The 7,572-nt window shown below is 39.4% G+C and overlaps 1 pseudogene; it reads right to left on the bottom strand.

Moving 5' to 3' along the window:
- Positions 1-5,845: 5,845 nt before the first annotated feature.
- On the bottom strand, positions 5,846-6,117 carry LOC110542181 (non-histone chromosomal protein HMG-17-like; annotated as a pseudogene).
- Positions 6,118-7,572: the final 1,455 nt, after the last annotated feature.

The raw sequence follows: 7,572 nt of genomic DNA, 5'->3' as shown, positions 1-7,572 counted from the left end.
ACAATCCTCTATAATAAAAGATCTTCTGGAGATATCTCCATCCCTAATCTTAAGTTGTACTATAGCGCAACAGTTTTCAAAACTGCATGGTACTGGCATAGAAACAGAATGGTCGGATCAATGGAACCAAACAGAGGACCCAGAAATAAACCCACACACTTATGGACACCTGATCTTTGACAAAGACCCCAAAACCATACAATGGAAAAAAGATAGCATCTTCAACAAATGGTGCTGGTCGAACTGGATGTCTACATGTAGAAAAATGCAAATAGATCCATACTTATCACCCTGCACAAAACTGAAGTCCAAGTAGATCAAAGACCTCAACATAAAACCAGACACATTAAAGCAGTTAGAAAAAAAAGTGGGAAATACCCTAGAACTCATTGGTACAGGAGAAAACTTCCTGAACAGAACACCAACAGCACAGGCTCTAAGAGCAACAATCAATAAATGGGACCTCATGAAACTGAAAAGCTTCTGTAAAGCAAAGGACACAGTCATCAAAACAAAGTGACTGCCTACAGATTGGGAAAGAATCTTCACCAACCCTTTATCTGACAGAGGACTCATATCCAGTATATATAAAGAACTAAAGAGGCTGAAAAGCAGCAAACCAAGTAATCCACTTAAAAAATGGGGAACAGAACTAAACAGAGAATTCTCTGGAAAGGAATATGGAATGGCAGAGAAGCACTTAAAGAAATGCTCAACCTCATTAGCCATTAAGGAAATGCAAATCAAAACAACCCTGAGATTTCACCTTACACCCATGAGAATGGCCAAGATCAATAACTCAAGTGACAACACATGCTGGAGAGGTTGTGGAGAAACGGGAACCCTTCTGCACTGCTGGTGGGAATGTAAACTTGTACAAGACTCTGGAAATCAATCTGGCACTTTCTCAGACAAATAGGAATAGCGCTTCCCCAAGATCCAGCCATATATCCAAAAGAGGCTCAAGTACACAAAAAGGACATTTGCTCAACCATGTTTGTAGCAGCTTTATTTGTAATAGCCAGAAGCTGGAAATAGCCCAGATGCCCCTCAACTGAAGAAAGGATGCAGAAACTGTGGTATATCTATACAACGGAGTATTACACAGCAATGAAAAATAAGGAACTCATGAAATTTGCAGGTAAATGGTGGGACCTGGAAAGGATCATCCTGAGTGAGTTGTCCCAGAAGCAAAAAGACACACGGTACATACTCACTCATATAGACATACAACATAGGACAAACCCACTAAAACCTGTGCATCTAAAGAAACTAAGCAAGAGAGAGGACCCTAACTAAAATGTCCAATCCCCATCCTGAAAGGCAAAGAGGATGGACATCAGAAGAAGAAAACAGGAAACAACCTAGGAACCTACCACAGAGGACCTCTGAAAGCCTCTGCCCTGCAGACTATCAAAGTAGATGCTGAGCCTGATTGTCAACTGTTGGGCAGAGTGAATGGAATTTTATGTAAGAAGTGGGAAATAGTAAGAGCTGGAAAGGACAGGGTCTCCACAAGGAGAGCAACAGAACAAGAAAATTTGAACACAGGGAACTTCCCAGAGACTCATACTCCAACCAAGGACTATTCATGGAGATAAGCTAGAACCCCTGCACAGATGTAGCCCATGGCAGTTCAGTGTCCAAGTGGATTACATAGTAATGGGAAGAGGGACTGCTTCTGACATAATCTGATTGGCCTGTTCTTTGATCACCTCCCCCTGAAGGGGGAACAGCCTTACCAGGCCACAGTAGAAGACAATGCAGCCACTTTTGATGTGAACTGATAGACTAAGATCAGAAAGAAGAGGAGAACCTCTCCTATCAGTGGACTTGGGGAGTGGCATGCATGAAGATAGGAGAGGGAGGGTGGAATTGGGAGGGGAGGAGGGAGGGGCTTATGGGGGGAAACAAAATGAATAAAGTGTAATTAACAAAATATAATAAAAAAATTCTAAATTGAAAAAAAAAGAATAATGGAATTGAATTGAAGAATCAGACATAAATCCACATACCTCTGAACATCTGTTTTTGATAAGGAAGCCAGGGATACACACTGGAAAAACAAAAAACATCACTGACACACTGATCACACTGAATGCCTGAATGTAGAATAATTCAAATAGATCCATACTTAACCACCCTTTCCAAATTCAACTCTGAATGGATGAAAGAGCTCAACGTAATACCAGATCCAATGAATATGACAGAAGAGAAAGTGGATAATAGCCTTGAACTCATTGGTACAGGAAGAGACCTTCTGAAAAAGAAATTGTTAACACAGATCAATAAGTAATAAATGAGACCTATGAAAATGAAAAGCTTCTGCATCACAAAGGATGCCATCATATGAACAAAACAGCAGAGGGACAAGAGAGAACATAAGAGAGAGGTAAAATTAAGGACCACATGAGGGGTAGTCATCACTAATACAGTAGAAATTTCATAAAACATACAGATGTATGAAGGCAATCTAAGTAAAATTTCCAAATAATGAGGGAGTTGGAGCCCCAACTGGACATCTCTTGTCACTTAATCAAGCTTTTAGTACTGGAGTTGGGTTACACGGATTTGTCGGCTAAAGGTGTCCCATGGGAATCTTTAAACAACACTACAAGCTGTTTGCCACAAACTGATGGGAAGACTCCACTGCTGAAGATAACAGCGGCATAAGTCATTGAGCATGGAGAAGACGAGCTGACACTTATATAGAGTCTCCACTTCTGTGTTCACACACCAGTCTTTGGTACTCCGCAAGATACCAAAAGAAAAAAAATAAGCAGCATGCCCTCTACAAACCTTTTATCTACAATGATGTGCTGCCCACAAGATATGCTAGGGCAATTGTGACATAGAGCACACGGAAATAACCAGCCAACCTGATTGACTGAAGGACCACGTCGGAGATGAAACCCATTCCTGGCACTGCTTGGGAGACAAAGATCCTGAGACTAGATACCTCAGCGACCAGAATAAAACCAAATGTTATTGTTCTATAAACAAATAAATAAGCAATATAGTAACTCCTAATGATATTGTGCTATACTCATAGATCAATGCTTGCTCAGGCATTATCAGAGAAGATTCCTTCTGCAGAAGAGAATAAATACAGTGATCTGCAGCCAAACATTATACTGAGAATGAGATACCTTAGAACACTCAGACCTAAATGATTTGTCTCAACCAACCCCCCCCCTTCAGAACTCAGAGAACTAAGGGAAGAGAAGGTCAAAAGAGTATAAGAAGTAGAGGGTATTAAGAACACCAAGAAAACAAAGCTCTCTAAATCAACATGATCAAAAGACAAATGGACTCTCAGAGAGAGAGGCAGCATGCACAGGCCCTGCACAGGTCTCCACCAGACTGGGTCCTAGAACTGGAAGGAGAAGTGGAAACATGCTCCATACTTAACCCAAAAGCTATCTCCAACTGATGACCACTTGCAAATGAAAAATAATCTTCCCAAGAGAGTCTCACTGGGAAAACAAAATACTCTTTTTAAAATTTAATTTTATGTATATATTTATTTATTACTATTTATTCCCTTTGTATCTCTGCTGAGCCCCCTCCTGCCTGTCCTCCCAGTCTCAGCCACCCTCCCTCTTCTTCCTTTATGCTCTTTCTCTTGTCCACTGATACTATTAAAGCTGTTTGCATGCCTAGGAGTAGATGGCCAAAAGAAAACAAACTTAAGGTCATTTTTGGAATTTCCTTGTCTCATAATGTCATGTCAAAACTTTTATTTCATTTTATTTTATATAACTTTTTCTCTCTTTTATGCTACAGATCCTTTGCTTATACATTGTGACTTTAAATTTAATGTTTTTATGGGAATCCTGAGTGTGTGAAAGAGTGGATCTCTGGTTTACACCTGTTTCATGTACCTTTTCTTGGGTTTTTCTCTTTTTTCTTTTTGCTTGTTTGCTTGTTTTGCTCGTATTCTGATATATTAGATTGTGTTTTATATTGTTATATTATATTTTGCTTTATTATTATCCCTTAGGAGCCCTTTGTTTGCTTGTTTCTTTTCCTATTGAGAGACAGAAATGGGTTACATCCTGATGGTGAGGCAGGGAAGAACTGGAAAAAGTAGGGGGAGAGGAAATTGTCATCAGGATATATTATTTTAGAGAAAAATGCTATTTTTAACAAAAGAAAAAAAGGAGGTTTTTGAAAAGTTCCATGCAAGTCTCCTTCTTATTATTTATTATCAATCAATGTAGGCATTAGTGTCATCCATTTCCTTCTGTGTAGCTTCTGATTTACTTATTTTTTCTATTGGGGAAAATGCTTTGGAATTTTTATGTTGTTTATGTTGATTTCTGAGATCTTCCTAGAATATAGCTCATAATAAGATTGCATTAATATCCTAATATCTCATATACATTCTAGATTTGAAATTATATCTTTCCAAGCCTAACATATCCAGCTTTATTAAGGATACTTTCCCAAGACAATCATGGTATTTCAGGCAGGACATGGGTAGACAACCATTAACAGAATACAAGAACTTCCAAACTTCCAAACTTCCCTGCTTGTATAGACTATCAAAATCAGAAAACAACTATAAAACCCAATGAAGTCTTCATTCAATGTTTTGAAAAAGAGGAAGTAGCTGAGAGTGAGACTTGACATTTCACATTAAGGATATTTTTTAACAACTTTTCACAAGCCAAACCTAACTTTTAGGAAATGAAATGAAATTGGCAGAATTATCAGTCTGAAGATCCACAATCTTTTGTAAAAGGAACCACTACTCTTCTGAGGACACTCAATGATGTCTGTCACTGTAAAGTCCAGATTACCCAATAGACTAGAAAACCAATTTTGGGGGTCAGGTTCCAATAGGTCTCTGGTTTTATTTTATTTTATTTTTTCAATATAGGAATTTAATTTTTTCAATTAAATTTTTATTTTTTTTACATTACTTATATTTTATTCACTGTGCACCTCAGCAGTAGCCCCTCTTCATTCCTTTTTACTCCTCTCTTCCCTCCCTCATCTCATCCCATGCCCCTCTCCAAGTCCAGTGATAGGGGAGGTCTGACTCCCCTTCCATCTGACCCTAGCTTATCTGGTCTCATCAGGACTGGCTCCAATGTCCTCTTCTGTGTCCTGGAAAGGCTGCTCCTCCCTCAAGGTGAGTTGTCAAAGAGCCAGCCACTGAGTTCATGTCAGAGACAGTCCCTCTTCTTCTTACTAGAGAACCCACTTGGATACTGAGCTGTCATGGGCTACAGTTGAGCAGGGGTTCTAGGTTATCTCTATGAATGGTCCTTGGTTGGAGTATCAGTCTCAGAAGAGACCCCTGAGCCCAGATATTTTGGTTCTGTTGCTCTCCTTATGGAGCTCCTTTACTTTCCAGGTCTTACTAACTACCTCTTCTTACATATGATTCCCTGTACTCTGCACAATGTTTGATTATGAGTCTCAGCATCTGCTTCGATACACTGCTGGGTAGAGTTTCAGAGGCCCTCAATGGTAGGCTCCTGTTCTGTTAGGTCTCTGGTTTTAAGGTGGTTAAGTCCATGTTGATGATACAGGGGGAGGAGATAAAAACATGAATTTAGTTTTCCCATACCACAAGGCATTTTTGCATAGTGACCACATATGTCAACACTGCAACGTCCCTTCTGAGAGCAGACAGGATCTTTCAAAATTATCAGGGAAAAAATGTTTTCCATCATCAATCCAGCTTGGGAGACATTCGTTAGTTTTCTTTCTCCCAAACAATGTGTGCTAGAAACATAGCTTAAAAAAATTCTGCAGTTTTTAAAACTTCACAAAAAATAGTATTTCAAACTGTACAGTCACCAGAAGTGCAGAGTTATCAAAAATGCAACCGTCACTTGGCATCTCCATCACATTCAGCTTTATGTGCCTGGTCCGTTTTTGCCTTTCCATTTTCCGCAGGACTGTTTGCGTCCTTGATGGCAGCAGCTTTCCCCTTCTGCCCCTTGGGCACCTTCTCTCCCTTCTTCGCAGGGGCCTTTTTAGGCTTGGTTATGGCTTTGCAGGAGCAGGTCTAGCAGACAACCTTGCAGATCATCTCTGTGACTCGTCCTTCAGCTTGGCTTTATCTGCTTTAGCATCCCCTTCCGCCTTTCTTTTGGGCATGGCAATGGTGGGGGACATCTGTGCTGGACGCAGAGGGTTTAAAATCATATTTGTATTTGAGCTCATTAAATTGAATAAGCTTGTCAGAAATTAATAGATGGCATATATGTTAAAAATTAAAATTTTAGTTAAACTAAAGATCACTATAAAAATAAAACTAGGTTTAACAAATACACAGCTTCCCCAAATATATTACACATGAAGAACTACCTATTTTAAAACAGAAGAAAAAAATAATGTGGGATAATGACATGTATTCTGAATTTTCATTAGTTTGTGTGTTTCCGTTGAATACTTGTGCTAAGTATCTGCTGTATTGTAGGTGTTGTCCTGAATTCTCAAAATAATCCTTTTTTCTCATCTACTCCTTACTTATTCCATTGTTTTTCGGACTCAAGAGCACTTTAAGGGTGTTTTCCTTCTTCTCATAAGTATGAATCATTCAATTCAAACCAGTTTAAAATAAGGAAATGTAACAGAGCACAGGGAAAAGCACAACATACCAAGAGCAAAGGTGCAAGAGACAGGAGCATGTGCCTGATGTGGCAGATGCACGAAGTTGGTCACTCCCTGGCACAGGGCTTTGTTGAGTCCTTTTCTTCACTGATATCTATGTGCACCTACATTGGGCTGCCTCTGACTCTGTTGCCTGCCTATGGATCCAGTTCTCCTCGCTGGACAGCTTTGTCTAGCCTCAATAGACAAAGATGTGTCCAGTCCTACAACCTGAATTATACCAATGGGAGGTCTCCCCTTCTCTGAGGAGAACGGAAGGGGGCATAAGCGGAGAGCAAGTGAGAAGGGGTGACTGAGAGAGAGAAGGGAGGGAAAACTCCAATTGGGATGTAAAGTAAATTATTATTATTATTATGTAATTATAATAATTATTATTATTTTAAAATAAACAAAAGAAAAACATCAACCTACCACACAACCTTATGAGCTACCAAGCTGCACCTACCTTCCAGAAACAATATTTTCTAATCTGAAAGATAAATGCCTAATGGACTTGTGAGTAAAGTCAAATATATTTATTGACTTGAATGTGACAGTTAGATCCAGGATTAGAGGAGAGAAGAAGGTCAAATGAGTCATAAAAAAGATGAGGAAAAGGCACATTTAAAAGACACAGTGTGTGACAAGGCCTGGAGAACTGTGTGCATTAAAATCCGAGCAGAATTGACCAGTTGAAGAAAGTATGAGTCCTAGCAATAGGAGCTGAGGCTAGACACGACCCGAGGGAGCTTCACGTCATTTAAGTTAAAGTTTAGGTCTAAGATGATGAGGGTCAAGGAAGAACTCCAGTCATGAGGAAATGTGTTTGGTATGTTGGCACTCCGTCAGTCTCTGAAGACTGCATGAGTAAGAAAAACTGAGTAAGGATACTAGTTAAGCTATTGTCTTACGAAGCTCTCAGAAAAAAAAAAAAAAAAAAAAAACAGCTCCTATCCCACC

Source organism: Meriones unguiculatus, chromosome 1 (genome assembly GCF_030254825.1).
Source record: "Meriones unguiculatus strain TT.TT164.6M chromosome 1, Bangor_MerUng_6.1, whole genome shotgun sequence".
In the NCBI taxonomy this organism is placed as follows: Eukaryota; Metazoa; Chordata; class Mammalia; order Rodentia; family Muridae; genus Meriones; species Meriones unguiculatus.
The sequence above is the reverse complement of the archived record's forward strand: the minus strand, read 5'-3'. Positions and strand labels throughout refer to the sequence as shown.